The following is a 24986-nucleotide window of genomic DNA, read 5'->3' as shown; positions in this document are numbered from 1 at the left end:
TATTGTTACTTGATTCCATATGAGTGCTCAAATTGGAAGTCTGAATGTACCCTTGATTTATAGTTACTCTTCAGATTAAGTCACTAGAATATAATGTTTATTTTCTTTGCTTTTGTCACATGTGTGCTGGTCCTAGTTACCTGCTGCGTTTTCACCTTGCTCACTTGTATGCTTGTCCTTTAAGTCAAATAATAAGAGATTTTATGAAAGACCAGAGTGAGGTTCAATTTGTGGAGTAAGTTCTTAAGCTTGTGGTGTAGTAATTACTTAGCTAAGTTGGTTCACCAACAAGGTAGGAAGGCAACTATCTGTCCTGAATCATATACTTGAAATGAAACCCATGAGACTAGCTAAATAACAAGATCCTAATAAGAAAAAGGGAAAGAAAAAATAAAAGTTGAGAAATAAAGAAAAAGAGTAAGAAATAAGGCTAGGCACCAAGGGTTGAATCTTGAGGCAAGTGTCTGTGGTGCTCCTGTGTAAAGGATATGCTTGGATGAATAAGCTCTCAGGGGTGCCTTATCACTTGATAACTTGGGTTAACTAACCCAGGATTATCAGCTGAAAGTCCACTATCAAGAGTAACCTTTGCTACAGAACACTTAGTAACCCAAAGAGGTGCTGGACACTGATGAGCGGATAATTTATACGCTTTTTGGCATTGTTTTTAGTATGTTTTTAGTAGAATCTAGTTACTTTTAGGGATGTTTTCATTAGTTTTTATGTTAAATTCACATTTCTGGACTTTACTATGAGTTTGTGTGTTTTTCTGTGATTTCAGGTATTTTCTGGCTGAAATTGAGGGACTTGAGCAAAAATCAGATTCAGAGGTTGAAGAAGGACTGCTGATGCTGTTGGATTCTGACCTCCCTGCACTCAAAGTGGATTTTCTGGAGCTATAGAACTCAAAATGGTGCGCTTCTAATTGCGTTGGAAAGTCGACATCCAACGCTTTCCAGCAATATATAATAATCTATACTTTGGCCGAGTTTAGACGACGTAAAAGGGCGTTGAACGCCAGTTCTACGCTGCTGTCTAGAGTTAAACGCCAGAAATACGTCACAAGCCAGAGTTGAACGCCAGAAATACGTTACAAACTGGCGTTCAACTCCAAGATTGACCTCTACACGTGTAACATTCAAGCTCAGCCCAAGCACACACCAAGTGGGCCCCGGAAGTGAATTTATGCATCAATTACTTACTTCTGTAAACCCTAGTAACTAGTTTAGTATAAATAGGACTTTTTACTATTGTATTAGATCATCTTTGATCAGTTTTATGCTATCATAGACTTTCATGGGGGCTGGCCATTCGGCCATGCCTGAACCATTATCACTTATGTATTTTCATACAGTAGAGTTTCTGCACTCCATAGATTAAGGTGTGGAGCTCTGCTGTTCCTCAAAGATTAATGCAAAGTACTACTGTTTTTCTATTCAATTCAACTTATTCCGCTTCTAAGATATTCATTCGCACTTCAGCCTAAATGTGATGAACGTGACAATCATCATCATTCCCCCACGAACGCATGCCTGACAACCACTTCCGTTCCACCTTAGATTGAATGAGTATCTCTTGGATCTCTTAATCGGAATCTTCGTGGTATAAGCTAGATTGATGGCGGCATTCATGAGAGTCCGGAAAGTCTAAACCTTGTCTGTGGTATTCCGAGTAGGACTCTGGGATTGAATGACTGTGACGAACTTCAAACTCACGAGTGCAGGGCGTAGTGACAGACGCAAAAGTAGGGTGAATCCTATTCCAGTATGATCGAGAACCTCAGATGATTAGTCGTGCTGTGACAGAGCATTTGGACCATTTTCACAAGAGGATAGGATGCAGCCATTGACAGGGGTGATGCCTCCAGACGATTAGCCATGCAGTGACAGCGCATCGGACCATTTTCCAGAGAGGATAAAAAGTAGCCATTGACAACGGTGATGTCCTTACATAAAGCCAGCCATGGAAAGGAGTAAGACTGATTGGATGAAGACAGCAGGAAAGCAGAGGTTCAGAGGAACGAAAGCATCTCTATACGCTTATCTGAAATTCTCACCAATGATATACATAAGTGTTTCTATCCTTATTTTCTATCTATTTATTATTTATGTTCGAAAACTCCATAACTATTTTATATCCGCCTGACTGAGATTTACAAGGTGACCATAGCTTACTTCATACCAACAATCTCCGTGGGATTGACCCTTACTCACGTAAGGTTTATTACTTGGACGACCCAGTGCACTTGCTGGTTAGTTGTATCGAAGTTGTGAATGAAAAACGATTTATTAAGACGTGCGTACAGAGTTTTTGGCGCCGTTGCCTGAGATCACAATTTCGTGCACCATGTTTTTGGCGCGTTGCTGGGGATTGTTCGAGTTTGAACAACTGACGGTTCATCTTGTTGCTCAGATTAGGTAATTTTCTTTTTGTTTTATTTTCAAAAATTTTTCAAAAACCTTTTAAAAATTTCTCATCTGTTTTCGAAAAAAAAAATAAATCTTTTCAAAAATATATTTTTCTTCAGAATTTTTAAGAATGAATTCTAGTGTTTCATGATGATTTGTTGAATCCTGGCTGGCTATGAAGCCATGTCCAAATTCCTTTGGACTGAGGATTCAACTAATCACTTCAATGCATGTAATAGCATACTAAAGCTTGGGTGGCTATTAAGCCATGCCTAACCCTCAGATTGGAGCTTTAGACTAAAGAGCACAAGATTCCTGGAATTCATATTAAAAATTTTGGAATCCTTATTTTTCTTTTTCACATTAATTTTCGAAAAATCAAAAAAAAATTTAATAAAATCACAAAAATCAAAAATATTTCATGTTTCTTGTTTGAGTCTAGAGTCAAGTTGAAAGTTTGGTGTCAATTGCATGTTTTAAAGTTTGCATAAAATTTTCGAAAAATTCATGCATTCATAGTGTTCTTCATGATCTTCAAGTTGTTCTTGGTAAGTATTCTTGTTTGATCTTGATGTTTTCATGTTTTGTGTCTTTTCTTGTTTTTCATATGCATTCTTGCATTCATAGTTTCTATACATGAAAAATTTTTAAGTTTGGTGTCTTGCATGTTTTCTTTGCATTAAAAATTTTTCAAAAATAAGTTCTTGATGTTCATCTTGACATTCAAGGTGTTCTTGGTGTTCATCTTGACATTCATAGCATTCTTGCATGCATTCATTGTTTTGATCCAAAATTTTCATGCATTGAGTCTTTTTCATGTTTTTCCACCTCATCATTAAAAATTCAAAAATAAAAAAAATATCTTTCCCTTTTTCACTCATAAATTTTGAAAATTTGAGTTGACTTTTTCAAAACTTTTTAAAATCTAGTTGTTTTTATGAGTCAAATCAAATTTTCAATTTAAAAATCTTATCTTTTTCAAAATCTTTTTCAAAAATCAAATCTTTTTCATTTCTCTTATTTATTTTTCAAAAATTTTAAAAATATTTTTCAAAATTATTTTTCTTATCTTTATCTCCTAATTTTCGAAAATAACATCATCAATTAATGTTTTGATTCAAAATTTTTAAGTTTGTTACTTGCTTGTTAAGAAAGATTCAAACTTTGAGTTCTAGAATCATATCTTGTGATTTCTTGTGAATCAAGTCATTAATTGTGGTTTTAAAAATCAAATCTTTTTCAAAACTAATTTCAATCATATCTTTTCAAAAATATCTCTTTATCTTATCTTTTCAAAATTTGATTTTAAAATATCCTTTCTAACTTCTTATCTTCTTATCTTTTCAAAATTGATTTTCAAATTTGTTTCAACTAACTAACTAACTTTTTGTTTGTTTCTTATCTTTTTCAAAACTACCTAACTAACTCCCTCTCTCTCTAATTTTCGAAAATATCTTCCCTCTTTTTCAAAATTTCTTTTTAATTAACTAATTATTTTAATTTTTTATTTTAATTCTCGAAAATTACTAACCTTTTTCAAAAACTATTTTCGAAAATCACTAACTCTTTTTCAAAAATTATTTTTGAAAATTCTCTCTCTCTCTTATCTCCTTCTATTTATTTATTCATCTACTAACACTTCATTTCACCCAAAATTCGAACCCCCTCTTCTATCTGTGTTCGAATTTTTTCTTCTTCTTTTCTTCTACTCACACAGGGACCTCTATACTGTGGTAAAAAGGACCCCTATTATTATTATTTTTCTGTCCCTCTTTTTCATATGAGCAGGAGCAAGGACAAGAACATTCTTGTTGAAGCAGATCCAGAACCTGAAAGGACTTTGAAGAGGAAACTAAGAGAAGCTAAATTACAACAATCCAGCAAGCACCTTTCAGAAATTTTCGAACAAGAAGAGGAGATGGCAGCCGAAAATAATAATAATGCAAGGAGGATGCTTGGTGACTTTACTGCACCTAATTCCAATTTACATGGAAGAAGCATCTCCATTCCTGCCATTGGAGCAAACAATTTTGAGCTTAAACCTCAATTAGTTTCTCTGATGCAGCAGAACTGCAAGTTTCATGGACTTCCATCTGAAGATCCTTTTCAGTTCTTAATTGAATTCTCGCAGATCTGTGATACTATTAAGACTAATGGAGTAGATCCTGAAGTCTACAGGCTCATGCTTTTCCCTTTTGCTGTGAGAGACAGAGCTAGAATATGGTTGGACTCTCAACCTAAGGATAGCATGAACTCTTGGGATAAGCTGGTCAAGGCTTTCTTAGCCAAGTTCTTTCCTCCTCAAAAGCTGAGTAAGCTTAGAGTGGATGTTCAAACCTTCAGACAGAAAGAAGGTGAATCCCTCTATGAAGCTTGGGAGAGATACAAAGAACTGACCAAAAAGTGTCCTTCTGACATGCTTTCAGAATGGACCATCCTGGACATATTCTATGATGGTCTGTCTGAATTAGCTAAAATGTCATTAGATACCTCTGTAGGTGGATCCATTCACTTAAAGAAAATGCCTGTAGAAGCTCAAAAACTCATTGACATGGTTGCTAATAACCAGTTCATGTACACTTCTGAGAGGAAGCCTGTGAGCAATGAGACGCCTCAGAAGAAGGGAGTTCTTGAAATTGATACTTTGAATGCCATATTGGCTCAGAATAAAATATTGACTCAGCAAGTCAATATGATTTCTCAGAGTCTTAATGGAATGCAAGCTGCATCCAATAGTACTCAAGAGGCATCTTCTGAAGAAGAAGCTTATGATCCTGAAAACCCTGCAATAGCAGAGGTGAATTACATGGGTGAACCTTATAGAAACACCTATAACCCCTCATGGAAAAATCACCCAAATCTCTCATGGAAGGATCAACAAAAGCCTCAACAAGGCTTTAATAATGGTGGAAGAAATAGGTTTAACAATAGTAAACCTTTTCCATCATCCACTCAGCAACAGACAGAGAACTCTGAACAAAATACCTCTAATTTAGCAAACTTAGTCTCTGATCTATCTAAGGCCACTGTAAGTTTCATGAATGAAACAAGGTCCTCCATTAGAAATTTGGAGGCACAAGTGGGCCAGCTGAGTAAAAGGATCACTGAAATCCCTCCTAGTACTCTCCCAAGCAATACAGAAGAAAATCCAAAAGGAGAGTGCAAGGCCAATGACATAGTCAACACGGCCGAACCTGGAGAGGAAGGGGAGGACGTTCCCAGTGAGAAAGACCTCCTGGGACGTCCAGTGATCAATAAGGAGTTTTTCTTTGAGGAACCAAAGGAATCTGAGACTCATCTAGAGACCTTGGAGATTCCATTGAACCTCCTTATGCCCATCATGAGCTCTGACGAGTATTCATCTTCTGAAGAGAATGAGGATGTTACTGAAGAGCAAGTTACCAAGTACCTTGGTGCAATCATGAAGCTGAATGCCAAATTATTTGGTATTGAGACTTGGGAAGATGAACCTCCCTTGTTCACCAATGAACTAAGTGATCTAGATCAACTGACATTGCCTCAGAAGAAACAGGATCCTGGAAAGTTCGTAATACCTTGTACCATAGGCAACATGATCTTTGAAAAGGCTTTGTGTGATCTTGGTTCAGGGATAAACCTCATGCCCCTCTCTGTAATAGAGAAACTGGGAATCTTTGGGGTGCAAGCTACTAAAATCTCATTAGAGATGGCAGACAATTCAAGAAAACAGGCTTATGGACAAGTAGAGGACGTGTTAGTAAAGGTTGAAGGCCTTTACATCCCTGCTGATTTCATAATCCTTGATACTGGGAAGGATGAGGATGAATCCATCATCCTTGGAAGACATTTCCTAGCCACAGCAAGAGCTGTGATTGATGTTGACAGAGGTGAATTAGTCCTTCAATTGAATGAGGACTCCCTTGTGTTTAAAACTCGAGGTCATCCTTCTGTAAACATGGAGAGGAAGCATAAAAAGCTTCTCTCAAAATAGAGTCAACCAGAGCCCCCATAGTCAAACTCTAAGTTTGGTATTGGGAGGCCACAACCAAACTCTAAGTTTGGTGTTGAACTCCCATATCCAAACTCTAAGTTTGGTGTTGGGAAGTCTCAACAATGCTCTGAACATCTGTGAGGCTCCATGAGAGCCCACTGTCAAGCTATTGACATTAAAGAAGCGCTTGTTGGGAGGCAACCCAATTTTTATTTATCTAATTTTATTTTTTTTGTTCTTTCATGTTTTATTAGGTTCATGATCATGTGGAGTCACAAAATAAATATAAAAATTGAAAACAGAATCAAAAATAGCAGAAGAAAAATCACACCCTGGAGGAAGACTTTACTGGCATTTAAACGCCAGTAAGAAGCATCAGGCTGGCGTTCAACGCTAGAACAGAGCATGGTTCTGGCACTGAACGCCCAAAATGGGCAGCATCTGGGCGTTTGAATGCCAGAATTGCACCCTGGAGAAGAGCTAGCGCTGAACGCCCAGAACAAGCATGGTTCTGGCGTTCAACGCCAGAAATGGGCAATAAATGGGCGTTCAACGCCCAGAACAAGCACCAATCTGGCGCTGAATGCCCAGAGTTGTGTGCAAGGGCATTTTGCATGCCTAATTTGGTGCAAGGTTGTAAACCCATGAACACCTCAGGATCTGTGGACCCCACAGGATCCCCACCTACCTCCACTCACTTCTTCTCACCCCTCTTTCACACAATCCCATAAACACTCTTCCCCAAAACTCTTCACCAGTTACCTCAATCTCTCTTCCCTATAACCACTTCACCACTCACATCCATCCACTCTTCCCCATAAACCTACCTCATAAACCCCACCTACCTTCAAAATTCAAAATCAATTTCCCACCCAAAACCCACCCTTATGGCCGAACCTTACCCCCCTCCCTTCCCTATATAAAGCCCTCCATTCTTCTTCATTTTCACACAACACAACCCTCTCTTCCCCTTCTTGGCCGAATACACCCCTCCCACTTCTCCACCATATTTTCTTCTTCTTCTTCATCTATTCTTTCTTCTCTTGCTTGAGGGCGAGCAATATTCTAAGTTTGGTGTGGTAAAAGCATAAGCTTTTTGTTTTTCCATTACCATTGATGGCACCCAAGACCGGAGAATCCTCTAGAAAAGGGAAAGGGAAGACAAAAGCTTCCACCTCCGAGTCATGGGAGATGGAAAGATTCATCTCCAAAGTTCATCAAGACCACTTCTATGATGTTGTGGCCAAGAAGAAGGTGATCCCCGAGGTCCCTTTCAAGCTCAAGAAGAATGAGTATCCAGAGATCCGACATGAAATCCAAAGAAGAGGTTAGGAAGTTCTAACAAACCCCATCCAACAAGTCGGCATCCTAATGGTTCAAGAGTTCTATGCCAATGCATGGATCACTTGGAACCATGATCAAAGTAAGAACCCAAACGCAAAGAATTATATTACAATGATTTGGGGGAAATACTTAGATTTTAGTCCGGAAAATGTGAGGTTGGCGTTTAACTTGCCTATGATGCAAGGAGATGCACGCCCCTACACTAGAAGGGTCAACTTTAATCAAAGGTTGGACCAAGTCCTCATGGACATATGTGTGGAAGGAGCTCAATAGAAGATTGACTCCAAAGGCAAGCCGGTTCAATTAAAAAGACTGGACCTCAAGCCTATGGCTAGAGGATGGTTGGAATTCATCCAATACTCCATCATCCCCACTAGCAACCGATCTGAAGTTACTGTGGATCGGGCCATCATGATCCATAGCATCATGATTGGAGAAGAAGTAGAAGTTCATGAAGTCATCTCCCTTGAACTCTACAAAATAGCCGAAAAGCCCTCTCCTGGGGCAAGGCTAGCTTTTCCTCATCTTATTTGCCATCTATGTTACTCAGCTGGAGCTTTCATAGAAGGAGACATTCCCATTGAGGAAGAGAAACCCATCACTAAGAAAAGGATGGAGCAAGCAAGAGAGCCCATTCATGGATCTCAAGAGACGCATGAAGCTCATCACCATGAGATCCCGGAGATGCCTCAAATGCATTTTCCTCCACAAAAATATTGGGAGCAAATCAACACCTCCCTAGGAGAATTAAGTTCCAACATGGGACAATTAAGGGTGGAACATCAAGAGCACTCCATCATCCTTCATGAAATAAGAGAATATCAAAAAGCAATGAGGGAGGAGCAACAAAGACAAGGAAGAGACATAGAAGAGCTCAAGGACATCATTGGCTCCTCAAGAAGGAAACGCCACCATCACTAAGGTGGACTCATTCCTTGTTCTTACATTCTCTATTTTTCGTTTTCTATGTTAAGTGCTTATCTATGTTTGTGTCTTCATTACATGATCATTAGTAGTTAGTAACTATGTCTTAAAGTTATGAATGTCCTATGAACCCATCACCTCTCTTAAATGAAAACTGTTTTAATTCAAAAGAATAAGAAGTACATGAGTTTCGAATTTATCCTTGAACTTAGTTTAATTATATTGATGTGGTGACAATGCTTCTTGTTTTTTGAATGAATGCTTGAACAGTGCATATGTCTTTTGAAGTTGTTGTTTAAGAATGTTAAATATGTTGGCTCTTGAAAGAATGATGATAAGGAGACATGTTATTTGATAATCTGAAAAATCATAAAAATGATTCCTGAAGCAAGAAAAAGCAGCAAAGAACAAAGCTTGCAGAAAAAAAAAGGAAAAAATTAGCGAAAAAAAATAGAAAGAAAAAGAAAAAGCAAGCAGAAAAAGCCAAAAGCTCTTAAAACCAAGAGGCAAGAGCAAAAAGCCAGTAACCCTTAAAACCAAAAGGCAAGGGCAAATAAAAAGGATCCCAAGGCTTTGAGCATCAGTGGATAGGAGGGCCTAAAGGAATAAAATCCTGGCCTAAGCGGCTAAACCAAGCTGTCCCTAACCATGTGCTTGTGGCATGAAGGTGTCAAGTGAAAACTTGAGACTGAGCGGTTAAAGTCAAGGTCCAAAGCAAAAGAAGAGTGTGCTTAAGAACCCTGGACACCTCTAATTGGGGACTTCAGCAAAGCTGAGTCACAATCTGAAAAGGTTCACCCAATTATGCGTCTGTGGCATTTATGTATCCGGTGGTAATACTGGAAAACAAAGTGCTTAGGGCCACGGCCAAGACTCATAAAATAGCTGTGTTCAAGAATCATCATACTGAACTAGGAGAATCAATAACACTATCTAAACTCTGAGTTCCTATAGATGCCAATCATTCTGAACCTCAATGGATAAAGTGAGATGCCAAAACTATTCAAGAGGCAAAAAGCTACAAGTCCCGCTCATCTGATTGGAGCTATGTTTCATTGATAGTTTGGAATTTATAGTATATTCTCTTCTTTTTACCCTATTTGATTTTCGGTTGCTTGGGGACAAGCAACAATTTAAGTTTGGTGTTGTGATGAGCGGATAATTTATACGCTTTTTGGCATTGTTTTTAGTATGTTTTTAGTAGAATCTAGTTACTTTTAGGGATGTTTTCATTAGTTTTTATGTTAAATTCACATTTCTGGACTTTACTATGAGTTTATGTGTTTTTCTGTGATTTCAGGTATTTTCTGGCTGAAATTGAGGGACTTGAGCAAAAATCAGATTTAGAGGTTGAAGAAGGACTGCTGATGCTGTTGGATTCTGACCTCCCTGCACTCAAAGTGGATTTTCTGGAGCTACAGAACTCACAATGGCGCGCTTCCAATTGCGTTGGAAAGTAGACATCCAGGGCTTTCCAGCAATATATAATAATTTATACTTTGGCCGAGTTTAGAAGACATAAAAGGGCGTTGAACGCCAGTTCTACGCTGCTATCTGGAGTTAAACGCCAGAAACACGTCACAAGCCAGAGTTGAACGCCAGAAATACGTTACAAACTGGCGTTCAACTCCAAGATTGACCTCTACACGTGTAACATTCAAGCTCAGCCCAAGCACACACCAAGTGGGTCTCGGAAGTGGATTTATGCATCAATTACTTACTTCTGTAAACCCTAGTAACTAGTTTAGTATAAATAGGACTTTTTACTATTGTATTAGATCATCTTTGATCAGTTTTATGCTATCTTAGACTTTCATGGGGGCTGGCCATTCGGCCATGCCTGAACCATTATCACTTATGTATTTTCATACGGTAGAGTTTCTGCACTCCATACATTAAGGTGTGGAGCTCTGCTGTTCCTCAAAGATTAATGCAAAGTACTACTGTTTTTCTATTCAATTCAACTTATTCCGCTTCTAAGATATTCATTCGCACTTCAACCTAAATGTGATGAACGTGACAATCATCATCATTCCCCCACGAACGCGTGCCTGACAACCACTTCCGTTCCACCTTAGATTGAATGAGTATATCTTGGATCTCTTAATCAGAATCTTCGTGGTATAAGCTAGATTGATGGCGGAATTCATGAGAGTCCGGAAAGTCTAAACCTTGTCTGTGGTATTCCGAGTAGGACTCTGGGATTGAATGACTGTGACGAACTTCAAACTCGCGAGTGCTGGGCGTAGTGACAGACGCAAAAGGAGGGTGAATCCTATTCCAGTATGATCGAGAACCTCAGATGATTATCCGTGCTGTGACAGAGCATTTGGACCATTTTCACAAGAGGATAGGATGCCGCCATTGACAGGGGTGATGCCTCCAGACGATTAGCCATGCAGTGACAGCGCATCGGACCATTTTCCAGAGAGGATAAAAAGTAGCCATTGACAACGGTGATGTCCTTACATAAAGCCAGCCATGGAAAGGAGTAAGACTGATTGGATGAAGACAGCAGGAAAGCAGAGGTTCAGAGGAACGAAAGCATCTCTATACGCTTATCTGAAACTCTCACCAATGATATACATAAGTGTTTCTATCCTTATTTTCTATCTATTTATTATTTATGTTCGAAAACTCCATAACTATTTTATATCCGCCTGACTGAGATTTACAAGGTGACCATAGCTTGCTTCATACCAACAACCTCCATGGGATTGACCCTTACTCACGTTACGTTTATTACTTGGACGACCCAGTGCACTTGCTGGTTGTATCGAAGTTGTGAATGAAAAACGATTTATTAAGACGTGCGTATAGAGTTTTTGGCACCGTTGCCTGAGATCACAATTTCGTGCACCAGACACCAAGGTCTCAAGTAAGAAAATAACAAACCATGTGCCTGTGGTGTGTATGTATGGGGGAAAGAGACTTGAGGGAGTAAGTCCTTAGGGGTGTCTTAACACCCAGCACCTTGGACTTACTGGTTCGGGAGGGCTGGCTGAAAGCTTATCTTAAAGAGTCGCCCCCTCACAAAGCACCTAGTCTAAGAACACAATTAAACCTTGAAAAGACAAAGGGATCAATGAATAAAAGTCTCGAAGGGTGCAATCAAGTGAATATTCCAGGGCATGATAAAGGTCTGAAAGCCAGTGAAGGAATGAACCTAAGTTGCTATGCATGAAACCCCATAAAACCAAGAATATGACTTCCACAATAATGACTCATTTCTCTTGTCATTTCATTCATCATTCTCATGTTTCAGTATTTTCTTAGGGACAAGCAAGCTTTAAGTTTGGTGTTGTGATGCCAGGGCATTTTGGCCAGTTTCACTGATCTTTTCCTTACTGTTTTAGGGTAGTTTCATGCATTTTCTTAGTTAATAAGCAAGTTTTGGGTGGATAATCACTTACATCTTGATTCAAGAAAACATTGTAAATTTTACAAGATTTTATGAAAATTATGCATGAATTGAATGATAAAATGGATGATGCATGATCTCATAAGTTAGAACCTAGCTTTGATGCACTTTACTTGCTTGATTTCAGGACAAAGGAAGCAAGGAAGATGCCACGTTAGTCTAACTAACGTGACCATTAACGTGGAATGGAGGCTAGCTTGCAACGTTAATAAGAAAAGTGAACATCAATAATGCCTTCGTGAGCCATCATAGCCCACGTTAGTGTCCACGTTAACTACATTAACGTGGAAGCTAACGTGGAGGAAAAAGAAAGCCCCAACGTTAGTGGTAAAAGTGGATACCACTAACGTTCCAAAAGGTACAATTGACCATGTTAAGAGTCACGTTAACTACATTAACGTGAACTCTAACATGGGAGGAGAAAGGAAGAGCCAACATTAGTGACACTCACCTTTGTCACTAACGTTGGACCAAGCCACTATGAGCCACGTTAGTTGCCACGTTAATTACATTAATGTAGAAGCTAACGTGGAGGAAAGAAATGATGAGCCAACGTTAGTGACACTCACCTTTGTCACTAACATTGGAGATGGAAATCACCACCATGTTAGTGGTCACGTTAATACAATTAACGTTAGGCACTAACGTGGGAAGGGGCGTTTGGAGCGTTAGTGACAAAGGTAAGTGTCACTAACGCTCTCGAAGCTGAGGCATGACCACGTTAAGGGTCACGTTAGCTACACTAACGTGGACTCTAATATAGGGAGGAAGGGCAACAAGCAAACGTTATTGGAAAAGGTGAATGCCAATAATGTTTGCGAAGGACCAAGAGGCAACGTTAGTGCCACTAACGTTGAAGTTAACGTGAACCATTTTGGGTTAGGAACGTTAGTGAAAAAGGTGATCATCACTAACGTTCTCGAACCCATATTTTCACTTAACGTTAACACCACTAACGTCCTAACTAACGTCCATGCCTAACTCACGCTTTTTCTGCAAACAAAGCTAAGCCCACTGAAGATGATAACTGCTTCAACTCAAAGATCCAAAGGCCCATATCCAAGACTTGAAGAGCCAACTAGAAGATCAGAAGAGTAGTATATATAGGAGTAGTTTTGAACTAGAAATGGAGCTTTTGGGCATTGGGAGAACTACTCTCTGTATAATTTTACTTTCTCTGCAATTTCTAGTTTTACTTTCAGAATGTATTTTCCATCTTTGCTTTCCATTCCCAGAGCTATGAACAACTAAACCCCTTTCATTGGGTTAGGGAGCTCTGTTGTAATTTGATGGATCAATAATAGTTTTCATTATTCTTCTTCTTTCTTTTCTCTTGATTTTACTAGAAAGCTTTCAATCTTCATCCAATTGGGTAGTTGTCTTGGAAAAGAAGCTATTCATACTTGGATCTCTTCGGAACCTTGGAAGAGGAATGAAGAGATCATGCTAGAAATGCTTTCTCATGTTGGACCAAATTGGGGTTTGGATGGATATAGTGACATATAATTCCCCCAATACTTTGATTTGGAAATACATGTGGTATAATCAGTGACCATACTTCATCTCTTCTCATGAGCAATTAGACCAAGGAATTGGCTATTGATCAAGATTTGAGAGATTGAATTACCAAGGAATTGGAATTCAATCACTTAAGATTGCCAAGGAGATCAATGAATGCATTGATTGAGGAAGAGATGAAAATGAACTAGATCCGGAGAATACAACATCTCCTGAGCCCAATGAACTCCCCATTTCTGATCTTACCCATTCTCTTTACTTTCTGCCATTTACTTTTATGCTCATCTTCCCCATTCCTCATTTAAGATTCTGCAATTTACTTTCTATCATTTACAATCAGTTCTTTATTTCCAGCATTTATATTTTCTGCCATTTACTTTCTCGCCATTTAATTTCCTGCAATTCTCAAATCAAATTCTGCTTAGCTCAACTAGAATATTCCTCCAATTAAAGTTGCTTGACCAATCAATCCCTGTGGGATTCGACCTCACTCTATTGTGAGTTTTTACTTGACGACAATTCAGTATACTTGCCAAGGGAAATCTATTGAGAGACAAGTTTCCGTGCATCAAAAAGAAACAAAGAGGCGTGGCACAATGAAGGAGGAAAGCCACAATACTCTACTGGGAGCACAACAATGAGCTAAGGAAGAAAGGCTTGGATGCTACGCTCTCCTTGAGAGCGGAGCACACTTTTGAACCAAGAAAGAAAGGGGAGAAGAATGATGCTCCGCTCTTGTCAAGAGCATTATCGGGCTTCACTCAAAAATAAATTCAAGGAAGAAGTTTGCTAGTAAAGGCTACAAGGTTCGAACTCATGAGCAAGGGGGATTGGGGGAGCGCTACTCACAAAGGAAATAAGCCAAAAATTGGCCAAAGGCATCCCCCAAGTTTCGAACCCAAGACACTCCCACTCAATGCATGCGCCACCCTTGTTTCCTTCTGGTGCACGAAATTGTGATATCCAGGCTCAAACAATCCCTAGCAACGTGAGCAACTTGGTGCGCTGATCTCAATACATAATTGTCACAACTTCGATACAACTAACCAGCAAGTGCACTGGGTCGTCCAAGTAATACCTTAAAGGGTCGAATCCCACGGAGATTGTTGGTATGAAGCAAGCTATGGTCACCTTGTAGATCTCAGTCAGGCAGATATAAAGTGATAATGGTATTTTCGAATATTATATAATAAAATAGGGATAGAGATACTTATGTAAATCATTGGTAGGAATTTCAGATAAGCGAATGGAGATGCTTTTCGTTCCTCTGAACCTCTGCTTTCCTGCTATCTTCATCCAATCAGTCTTACTCCTTTCCATGGCTGGCTGTATGCAAGGGCATCACCGTTGTCAGTGGCTACATCCCCTCCTCTCAGTGAATAATATGCTCACGCACCCTGTCACGGCACGGCTATTCATCTGTCGGTTCTCGATCATGCTGGAATAGGATTCACCCTCCTTTTGCGTCTGTCACTAATGCCCAGCACTCGCGAGTTTGAAGCTCGTCACAGTCATTCAATCATTGAATCCTACTCGGAATACCGCAGACAAGGTTTAGACTTTCCGGATTCTCTTGAATGCCGCCATCATTCTAGCTTACGCCACGAAGATTCTGGTTAGGAGATCTAAAAGATACTCATTCTAGCTTATTTCATGTAGAACAGAAGTGTTTGTCAGGCACGCGTTCATAAGGGAGAAGGATGATGAGCGTCACACATAATCATCACCTTCATCACTTTCTTGGGTGCGAATGGATATCTTAGAAGCGAAATAAGAAGAATTGAATAGAAAACAGTAGTACTTTGCATTAATCTTTGAGGAACAGCAGAGCTCCACACCTTAATCTATGGAGTGTAGAAACTCTACCGTTGAAAATACATAAGTGAAAGGTCCAGGCATGGCCGAGATGGCCAGCCCCCTAAACGAGATCAATAGATCATAAGGTAATCCAAAGATGGTCTAAAAGACGCCTAATACAATAGTAAGAGGTCCTATTTATAATAAACTAGCTACTAGGGTTTACATGAGTAAGTAATTGATGCATAAATCCACATCCGGGGCCCACTTGGTGTGTGTTTGGGCTGAGCCTGAGTGTTGCACGTGTAGAGGCCATTTGTGGAGTTTAACGCTAGTTTCTGTGCCAGTTTGGGCGTTCAACTCTGGTTTTGGATCCTTTTTTGGCGCTGGACGCCAGATTTGGGCAGAAGGCTGGCGTTGAACGCCAATTTACGTCATCAATTCTTGCCCAAAGTATGGACTATTATATATTGCTGGAAAGCCCTGGATGTCTACTTTCCAACGCAATTGGAAGCGCGCGATTTCGAGTTCTGTAGCTCCAGAAAATCCACTTTGAGTTCAGGGAGGTCAGAATCCAACAGCATCAGCAGTCCTTTTTCAACCTCTGAATCTGATTTCTGCTCAAGTCCCTCAATTTCAGCCAGAAAATGCCTGAAATCACAGAAAAACACACAAACTCATAGTAAAGTCCAGAAATGTGAATTTAACATAAAAACTAATGAAAATATCCCTAAAAGTAACTAGATCCTACTAAAAACATGCTAAAAATAATGCCAAAAAGCGTATAAATTATCCGCTCATCACAACACCAAACTTAAATTGTTGCTTGTCCCCAAGCAACTGAAAATCAAATAGGATAAAAAGAAGAGAATATACTATAAATTCCAAACTATCGATGAAACAGAGCTTCAATCATATGAGCGGGACTTATAGCTTTTTGCCTCTTGAATAGTTTTGGCATCTCACTTTATCCATTGAGGTTCAGAATGATTGGCATCTATAGGAACTTCAGATTTTGAATAGTGTTATTGACTCTCCTAGTTCAGTATGATGATTCTTGAACACAGCTTCTTTATGAGTCTTGGCCGTGGCCCTAAGCACTTTGTTTTCCAGTATTACCACCGGATACATAAATGCCACAGACACATAATTGGGTGAACCTTTTCAGATTGTGACTCAGCTTTGCTAAAGTCCCCAATTAGAGGTGTCCAGGGTTCTTAAGCACACTCTTTATTTTTGCTTTGGACCTTGACTTTAACCGCTCAGTCTCAAGTTTTCACTTGATACTTACACGCCACAAGCACATGGTTAGGGACAGCTTGGTTTAGCCGCTTAGACCAGGATTTTATTCCTTTAGGCCCCTCCTATCCACTGATGCTCAAAGCCTTGGGATCCTTTTTATTTGCCCTTGCCTTTTGGTTTTAAGGGTTATTGGCTTTTTCTGCTTGCTTTTTCTTTTTTTTTTTTTTTTCGCCTATTTTTTTCTTTTTTCTTCTTTTTTTTTTCTGCAAGCTTTGTTCTTTGCTGCTTTTTCTTGCTTCAAGAATCATTTTTATGATTTTTCAGATTATCAAATAACATGTCTCCTAGTCATCATTCTTTCAAGAGCCAACATATTTAACATTCTTAAACAACAACTTCAAAAGACATATGCACTGTTCAAGCATACATTCAGAAAACAAGAAGCATTGTCACCACATCAATATAATTAAACTAAGTTCAAGGATAAATTCGAAACTCATGTACTTCTTGTTCTTTTGAATTAAAACATTTTTCATTTAAGAGAGGTGATGGATTCATAGGACATTCATATCTTTAAGACAAAGTTACTAACTACTAATGATCATGTAATGAAGGCACAAACATAGATAAGCACATAATACAGAAAATGAAAAACAGAGAAAGCAAGAACAAGGAATGAATCCACCTTAGTGATGGTGGCGTTTCCTTCTTGAGGAACCAATGATGTCCTTGAGCTCTTCTATGTCTCTTCCTTGTCTTTGTTGCTCCTCCCTCATTGCTTTTTGATCTTATCTTATTTCATGAAGCATGATGGAGTGCTCTTGATGTTCCACCCTTAGTTGTCCCATATTGGAACTCAATTCTCCTAGGGAGGTGTTGATTTGCTCCAAATAATTTTGTGGACGAAAGTGCATTTGAGGCATCTCCGGGATCTCATGGAAATGAGCTTCTTGTGCCTCTTGAGCTCCATGATTGGGCTCTCTTGCTTGCTCCATCTTTTTCTTAGTGATGGGCTTGTCCTCTTTAATGAGGATATCTCCCTCTATGTCAATTCCAGCTGAATTGCATAGGTGGCAAATGAGGTGAGGAAAGGCTAACCTTGCCATGGTGGAGGACTTGTCAGCCACCTTGTAGAGTTCTTGAGGTATAATCTCATGAACTTCCACCTCTTCTCCAATCATGATGCTATGGATCATGATGGCCCGGTCTATAGTGACTTCAGACCGGTTGCTAGTGGGAATGATTGAGCATTGAATAAACTCCAACCATCCTCTAGCTATAGGCTTGAGGTCCAATCTTCTTAGTTGAACCGGCTTGCCTTTGGAGTCAATCTTCCATTGAGCTCCTTCTACACATATGTCCATAAGGACTTGGTCCAACCTTTGATCAAAGTTGACTCTCCTTGTGTAGGGGCGTGCGTTCTCTTCCATGTATGGCAAGTTGAACGCCAACCTCACATTCTCCGGACTAAAATCTAAGTATTTCCCCCAAACCATTGTAACATAGTTCTTTGGATCCGGGTTCTTACTTTGATCATGGTTCTTGGTGATCCATGCATTGGCATAGAACTCTTGAACCATTAGGATGCCGACTTGTTGGATGGGATTTGTTAGAACTTCCCAACCTCTTCTTTGAATTTCATGTCGGATCTCCGGATACTCATTTCTTTTGAGTTTAAAAGGGACCTCAGGGATCACCTTCTTCTTGGCCACAACATCATAGAAGTGGTCTTGATGGGCTTTGGAGATGAACCTTTCCATCTCCCATGACTCGGATGTGGAAGCCTTTGTCTTCCCTTTCCCTCTTCTAGAGGATTCTCCGGTCTTGGGTGCCATCAATGGTAATGGAAAAATAAAAAAAGCTATGCTTTTACCACACCAAACTTAGAATATTGCTCGCCCTCGAGCAATAAACAAAAGAATAGATGAAGAAGAAGAAGAAATGGAGGAGAGGGAGAGGGTGATGTGGTTCGGCCAAGAAGGGTATAGGGGGGTTGTGTTGTGTGAATTTGGTGAAGAATGGAGGTCTTTATATAGGGAATGGAGGGGGGGTTAAGGTTCGGCCATATGGGTGGGTTTGGGTGGGAAATTGGTTTTGAATTTTGAAGGTAGGTGGAGTTTATGAGGTAGGTTTATTGGGAAGAGTGGGTGGATGTGAGTGGTGAAGGTTTAGTGGGGAAGAGAGATTGAGGTGATTGGTGAGGGGTTTTTAGGGAAGAGTGTTTATGGGGTTGTGTGAAAGAGAGTGGTGAGAAGAAGTGAGTGGAGGTAGGTGGGGATCCTATGGGGTCCACAGATCCTGAGTGGATCCTGTGGGGTCCACAGATCCTAAGGTGTTCAAGGAATTACATTCCTGCACCCATTAGGCATATAAAAATGCCTTTGTACCCAACTCTGGGCGTTCAGCGCCAGGTTGGTGGCCATTTTGGGCGTTCAACGCCCATTTGTGTGCCATTTCTGGCGTTGAACGCCAGAACCATGCCTGTTCTGGCGTTCAGCGCCCAGAAGCTGCCCATTTTGGGCGTTCAGCGCCAGAACCATGCTCTGTTCTGGCGCTGAACGCCAGACAGATGCTCCTCCAGGGTGTGATTTTTCTTCTGCTGTTTTTGATTCCGTTTTCAATTTTTCTATTTATTTTGTGACTCCACATGATTATGAACCTAAGAAAACATGAAAAACAATAAAAATAAGAATTAGATAAACATTGGGTTGCCTCCCAACAAGCGCTTCTTTAATGTCAATAGCTTGACAGTGGGCTCTCATGGAGCCTCACAGATGTGCAGAGCTTTGTTGAAACTCTCCAACACCAAACTTAGAGTTTGGATATGGGAGTTCAACACCAAACTTAGAGTTTGACTGTGGGGGCTCTGGTTGACTCTGCTTGGAGAGAAGCTTTTTATGCTTCCTATCCATGGTTGCAGAGGGAGATCCTTGAGTTTTAAACACAAGGGAGTTCTCATTCCATTGAAGGAATAATTCACCTCTGTCAACATCAATCACAGCTCTAGCTGTGGCCAGGAAAGGTCTTCCCAGGATGATGGGTTCATCCTCTTCCTTTCCAGTATCCAGGACTATGAAATCAGTAGGTATGTAAAGGCCCTCAACCTTTACTAATACATCTTCTACTTGTCCATAAGCCTGTTTTCTTGAGCTGTCTGCCATCTCTAGTGAGATTTTAGCAGCTTGCACCCCATAGATTCCCAGTTTCTCTATTACAGAGAGGGGCATGAGGTTTATTCCTGAACCAAGGTCACACAGAGCCTTAAAGATCATGGTGCCTATGGTGCAGGGTATTATGAACTTTCCAGGATCCTGTTTCTTCTGAGGCAATGTCAGTTGATCCAGATCACTTAGTTCATTGATGAACAAGGGAGGTTCAACTTCCCAAGTATCAATGCCAAATAATTTGGCATTCAGCTTCATGATTGCACCAAGAAACTTGGCAGTTTGCTCTTCAGTAACATCCTCATTCTCTTCAGAAGAGGAATACTCATCAGAGCTCATGAAGGGCATAAGGAGGTTCAATGGAATCTCTATGGTCTCTAGATGAGCCTCAGAGTCCTTTGGTTCCTCAGAGGGAAGCTCCTTATTGATCACTGGACGTCCCAGGAGGTCTTCCTCCTTGGGATTCACGTCCTCTCCTCTCCTCACAGGTTCGGCCATGGCGCTTATGTCAATGGCCTTGCACTCTCCTTTTGGGTTCTCTTCTGTATTGCTTGGGAGAGTACTAGGAGGGATTTCATTGATCCTTTTACTCAGCTGGCCCACTTGTGCTTCCAGATTTCTAATGGAAGACCTTGTTTCATTCATGAAACTTACAGTGGCCATAGATAGATCAGAGACTAAATTTGCTAAATTAGAGGCATTTTGTTCAGAGTTCTCTGTCTGTTGCTGAGTTGATGATGGAAAAGGCTTGCTATTGCTAAACCTGTTTCTTCCACCATTATTAAAGCCTTGTTGGGGCTTTTGATCCTTCCATGAGAAATTTGGATGATTTCTCCATGTTGAGTTATAGGTGTTTCCATAAGGTTCACCTAAGTAATTTACCTCTGCTATTGCAGGGTTCTCGGGATCATAAGCTTCTTCTTCAGAAGATGCCTCTTGAGTACTGTTGGATGCAGCTTGCATTCCATGCAGACTCTGAGAAATCATATTGACTTGCTGAGTCAATATTTTATTCTGAGCCAATATGGCATTCAGAGTATCAACCTCAAGAACTCCCTTCTTCATAGGCGTCCCATTGCTCACAGGATTCCTTTCAGAAGTGTACATGAACTGGTTATTAGCAACCATGTCAATGAGTTCTTGAGCTTCTGCAGGCGTTTTCTTTAGGTGAATGGATCCACCTGCAGAAGTGTCCAGTGACATCTTCGATAGCTCAGATAAACCATCATAGAATATATCCAGGATGGTCCATTCTGAAAGCATGTCAGAAGGACACTTTTTGGTCAACTGTTTGTATCTTTCCCAAGCTTCATAGAGGGATTCACCTTCTTTCTGTCTGAAGGTTTGAACATCAGCTCTAAGCTTGCTTAGCTTTTGAGGAGGAAAGTACTTGGCTAAGAAAGCCGTGACCAGCTTATCCCAAGAGTTCAGGCTGTCTTTGGGTTGAGAATCCAACCATAATCTAGCTCTGTCTCTTACAGCAAAAGGGAAAAGCATTAGCCTGTAGACTTCAGGATCTACTCCATTAGTCTTAACAGTATCACATATCTGCAAGAATTCAGTTAAGAACTGAAAAGGATCTTCAGATGGAAGTCCATGAAACTTGCAGTTCTGCTGCATCAGAGAAACTAATTGAGGTTTCAGCTCAAAGTTGTTTGCTCCAATGGCAGGAATGGAGATGCTTCTTCCATGTAGTTTGGAATTAGGTGCAGTAAAGTCACCAAGCATCTTCCTTACATTATTATTATTTTCGGCTGCCATCTCCTCTTCCTGTTCGAAAATTTCTGAAAGGTTATCTCTGGATTGTTGTATTTTAGCTTCTCTTAATTTTCTCTTCAGAGTCCTTTCAGGTTCTGGATCTGCTTCCACAAGAATGTTCTTATCCTTGCTCCTGCTCATATGACAAAGAAGAAGGCACAGAAAAATAATAATAATAATAGAGATCCTTTATACCACAGTATAGGGATCCCTTTGTGAGTGGAAGAAAAGAGGGGGAGTCAAAGAATGTGATGTAAAGGAAGAAACACAACTGTACGGATGGAAGAGATGTGAGATGAGATGTTAGGATATGAATGAATAAATAGAATAGGATGGGGGAGGGATAATTTTCGAAAATTATTTTGAAAAAGAGTTAGTGATTTTTGAAAAATGGTTTTTGAAAAATGTTAGTAATTTTCGAAAATTTTTGAAATTAAAAAAAAATAATTAGTTAATTAAAAAGAAATTTTTGAAAAAGAGGGAAGATATTTTCGAAAATTAGAGAGAGAGAGTTAGTTAGGTGGTTTTGAAAAAGTTAAGAAACAAACAAAAAGTTAGTTAGTTAGTTGAAACAATTTTTGAAAAGATAAGAAGTTAGGAAGTTAGAAAAGATATTTTGAAAAGATATTTTTGAAAAAGATAAGATAAGAAGATATTTTTGAAAAGATATGATTGAAATTAGTTTTGAAAAAGATTTTATTTTTAAAATCACAATTAATGACTTGATTCATAAGAAATCACAAGATATGATTCTAGAACTTAAAGTTTGAATCTTTCTTAACAAGCAAGTAACAAACTTCAAATTTTTGAATCAAAACATTAATTGATTATGTTATTTTTGAAAATTTGGTATAAAAATAAGAAAAAGATTTTTTGAAAAATATTTTTGGAATTTTCGAAAATAACTAAGAATTTTTGAAAAAAGATTTTATTTTTGAAAAAGATTTTGAAAAAGATAAGATTTTCAAATTGAAAATTTGATTTGACTCATAAGAAACAACTTGATTTTAAAAATTTTTGAAAAAGTCAACTCAAATTTTCGAATTTGATGAGAGAAAAAGGGAAAGATATTTTTTTGATTTTTGAATTTTTATGATGCAAGAGGAAAACACTAAAAGGATGCAATGCATGAAATTTTTAGATCAAAACAATGAATGCATGAAAGAATGCTATGAATGTCAAGATGAACACCAAGAACACTATGAATGTCATGATGAACATCAAGAACATATTTTTGAAAAATTTTTAATGCAAAGAAAACATGCAAGACACCAAACTTAGAATTCTTTAATGCTTAGGCACTAAGAATTCAAGAATGCATATGATAAACATGAAAAGACACAAAACAAAAAATCATCGAGATCAAACAAGAAGACTTACCAAGAACAACTTGAAGATCATGAAGAACACTATGAATGCATGATATTTTCGAAAAAATGCAAGATGCATATGCAATTGACACCAACTTATAACATGACTCAAGACTCAAACAAGAAACACAAAAATATTTTTGATTTTTTTTTATTTTCTAATTTTTTTTTGGATTTTTCTTTTATATTTTTCGCATATTAAAAGGAAAAATGAGGATTCCAAAAATTTTTAATATGAATTCCAGGAATCTTGCCATGTTAGTCTAAAGCTTCAGTCCAGGAATTAGACATGGCTCACTAGCCAGCCAAGCTTTCAAAGAAAGCTCCAGTCCAAAACACTAGACATGGCCAATGGCCAGCCAAGCTTCAGCAGGTGATCATGGTTCAGCAGCAGGTGGATGAGCAACAACTAATTTGCTCTTGATAACAAATTGCAAGCCTCAGTCCAAATGAATTTAGACATGGCTTTACAACCAGCCAGGCTTCACATGCTTCATGAAACACTAGAATTCATTCTTAAAAATTTTGAATAAATTTTTGAAAACATTTTTATTTTTTTCGAAAACAAAAGAAAAAAATTTTTTTTGAAAATATTTTTGAAAGATTTTTGAAAAGAAAACGAAAAGAAAGTTACCCAATCTGAGCAACAAGATGAACCGTCAGTTGTCCAAACTCAAACAATCCACGGCAACGGCGCCAAAAACTTGGTGTTGTTGCCGGGATTGGGATCTTTGACAACTCTTGCCGAAAACTCAGACGATTCTTGGCACCAAATAGGAATAAACAAATCCCCGGCAACGGCGCCAAAAACTTGGTGCACGAAATTGTGATGTCCAGGCTCAAACAATCCCTGGCAACGTGAGCAACTTGGTGCGCTGATCTCAATACATAATTGTCACAACTTCGATACAACTAACCAGCAAGTGCACTGGGTCGTCCAAGTAATACCTTACGTGAGTAAGGGTCGAATCCCACGGAGATTGTTGGTATGAAGCAAGCTATGGTCACCTTGTAGATCTCAGTCAGGCAGATATAAAGTGATAATGGTGTTTTCGAATATTATATAATAAAATAGGGATAGAGATACTTATGTAAATCATTGGTAGGAATTTCAGATAAGCGAATGGAGATGCTTTTCGTTCCTCTGAACCTCTGCTTTCCTGCTATCTTCATCCAATCAGTCTTACTCCTTTCCATGGCTGGCTGTATGCAAGGGGCATCACCGTTGTCAGTGGCTACATCCCCTCCTCTCAGTGAATAATATGCTCACGCACCCTGTCACGGCACGGCTATTCATCTGTCGGTTCTCGATCATGCTGGAATAGGATTCACCCTCCTTTTGCGTCTGTCACTAACGCCCAGCACTCGCGAGTTTGAAGCTCGTCACAGTCATTCAATCATTGAATCCTACTCGGAATACCACAGACAAGGTTTAGACTTTCCGGATTCTCTTGAATGCCGCCATCATTCTAGCTTACGCCACAAAGATTCTGGTTAGGAGATCTAAGAGATACTCATTCTAGCTTATTTCATGTAGAACAGAAGTGTTTGTCAGGCACGCGTTCATAAGGGAGAAGGATGATGAGCGTCACACATAATCATCACCTTCATCACGTTCTTGGGTGCGAATGGATATCTTAGAAGCGAAATAAGAAGAATTGAATAGAAAACAGTAGTACTTTGCATTAATCTTTGAGGAACAGCAGAGCTCCACACCTTAATCTATGGAGTGTAGAAACTCTACCGTTGAAAATACATAAGTGAAAGGTCCAGGCATGGCCGAGATGGCCAGCCCCCTAAACGAGATCAATAGATCATAAGGTAATCCAAAGATGGTCTAAAAGACGCCTAATACAATAGTAAGAGGTCCTATTTATAATAAACTAGCTACTAGGGTTTACATGAGTAAGTAATTGATGCATAAATCCACTTCCGGGGCCCACTTGGTGTGTGTTTGGGCTGAGCCTGAGTGTTGCACGTGCAGAGGCCATTTGTGGAGTTGAACGCCAGTTTCTGTGCCAGTTTGGGCGTTCAACTCTGGTTTTGGATCCTTTTCTGGCGTTGGACGCC

The 24986-nt window shown here is 39.4% G+C and overlaps 2 non-coding genes across 2 annotated transcripts; one reads left to right on the top strand and one right to left on the bottom strand.

Annotated features, from left to right (window-relative positions):
• Window positions 1–4722: 4722 nt before the first annotated feature.
• Window positions 4723–4830, bottom strand: LOC148561523 (small nucleolar RNA R71). The gene has a single exon (XR_015886755.1). It is a non-coding gene; the product is annotated as a small nucleolar RNA R71 (small nucleolar RNA).
• A 16215-nt stretch (window positions 4831–21045) lies between these two features.
• On the top strand, window positions 21046–21153 carry LOC148561522 (small nucleolar RNA R71). Its single transcript, XR_015887343.1, has one exon. It is a non-coding gene; the product is annotated as a small nucleolar RNA R71 (small nucleolar RNA).
• Window positions 21154–24986: the final 3833 nt, after the last annotated feature.

The sequence above is a fragment of the Arachis ipaensis genome, chromosome B6, assembly GCF_059453495.1.
Source record: "Arachis ipaensis isolate K30076 ecotype BB chromosome B6, ASM5945349v1, whole genome shotgun sequence".
NCBI classification, from domain to species: Eukaryota; Viridiplantae; Streptophyta; class Magnoliopsida; order Fabales; family Fabaceae; genus Arachis; species Arachis ipaensis.
This window is presented reverse-complemented; position numbering and strand designations above follow the sequence as displayed.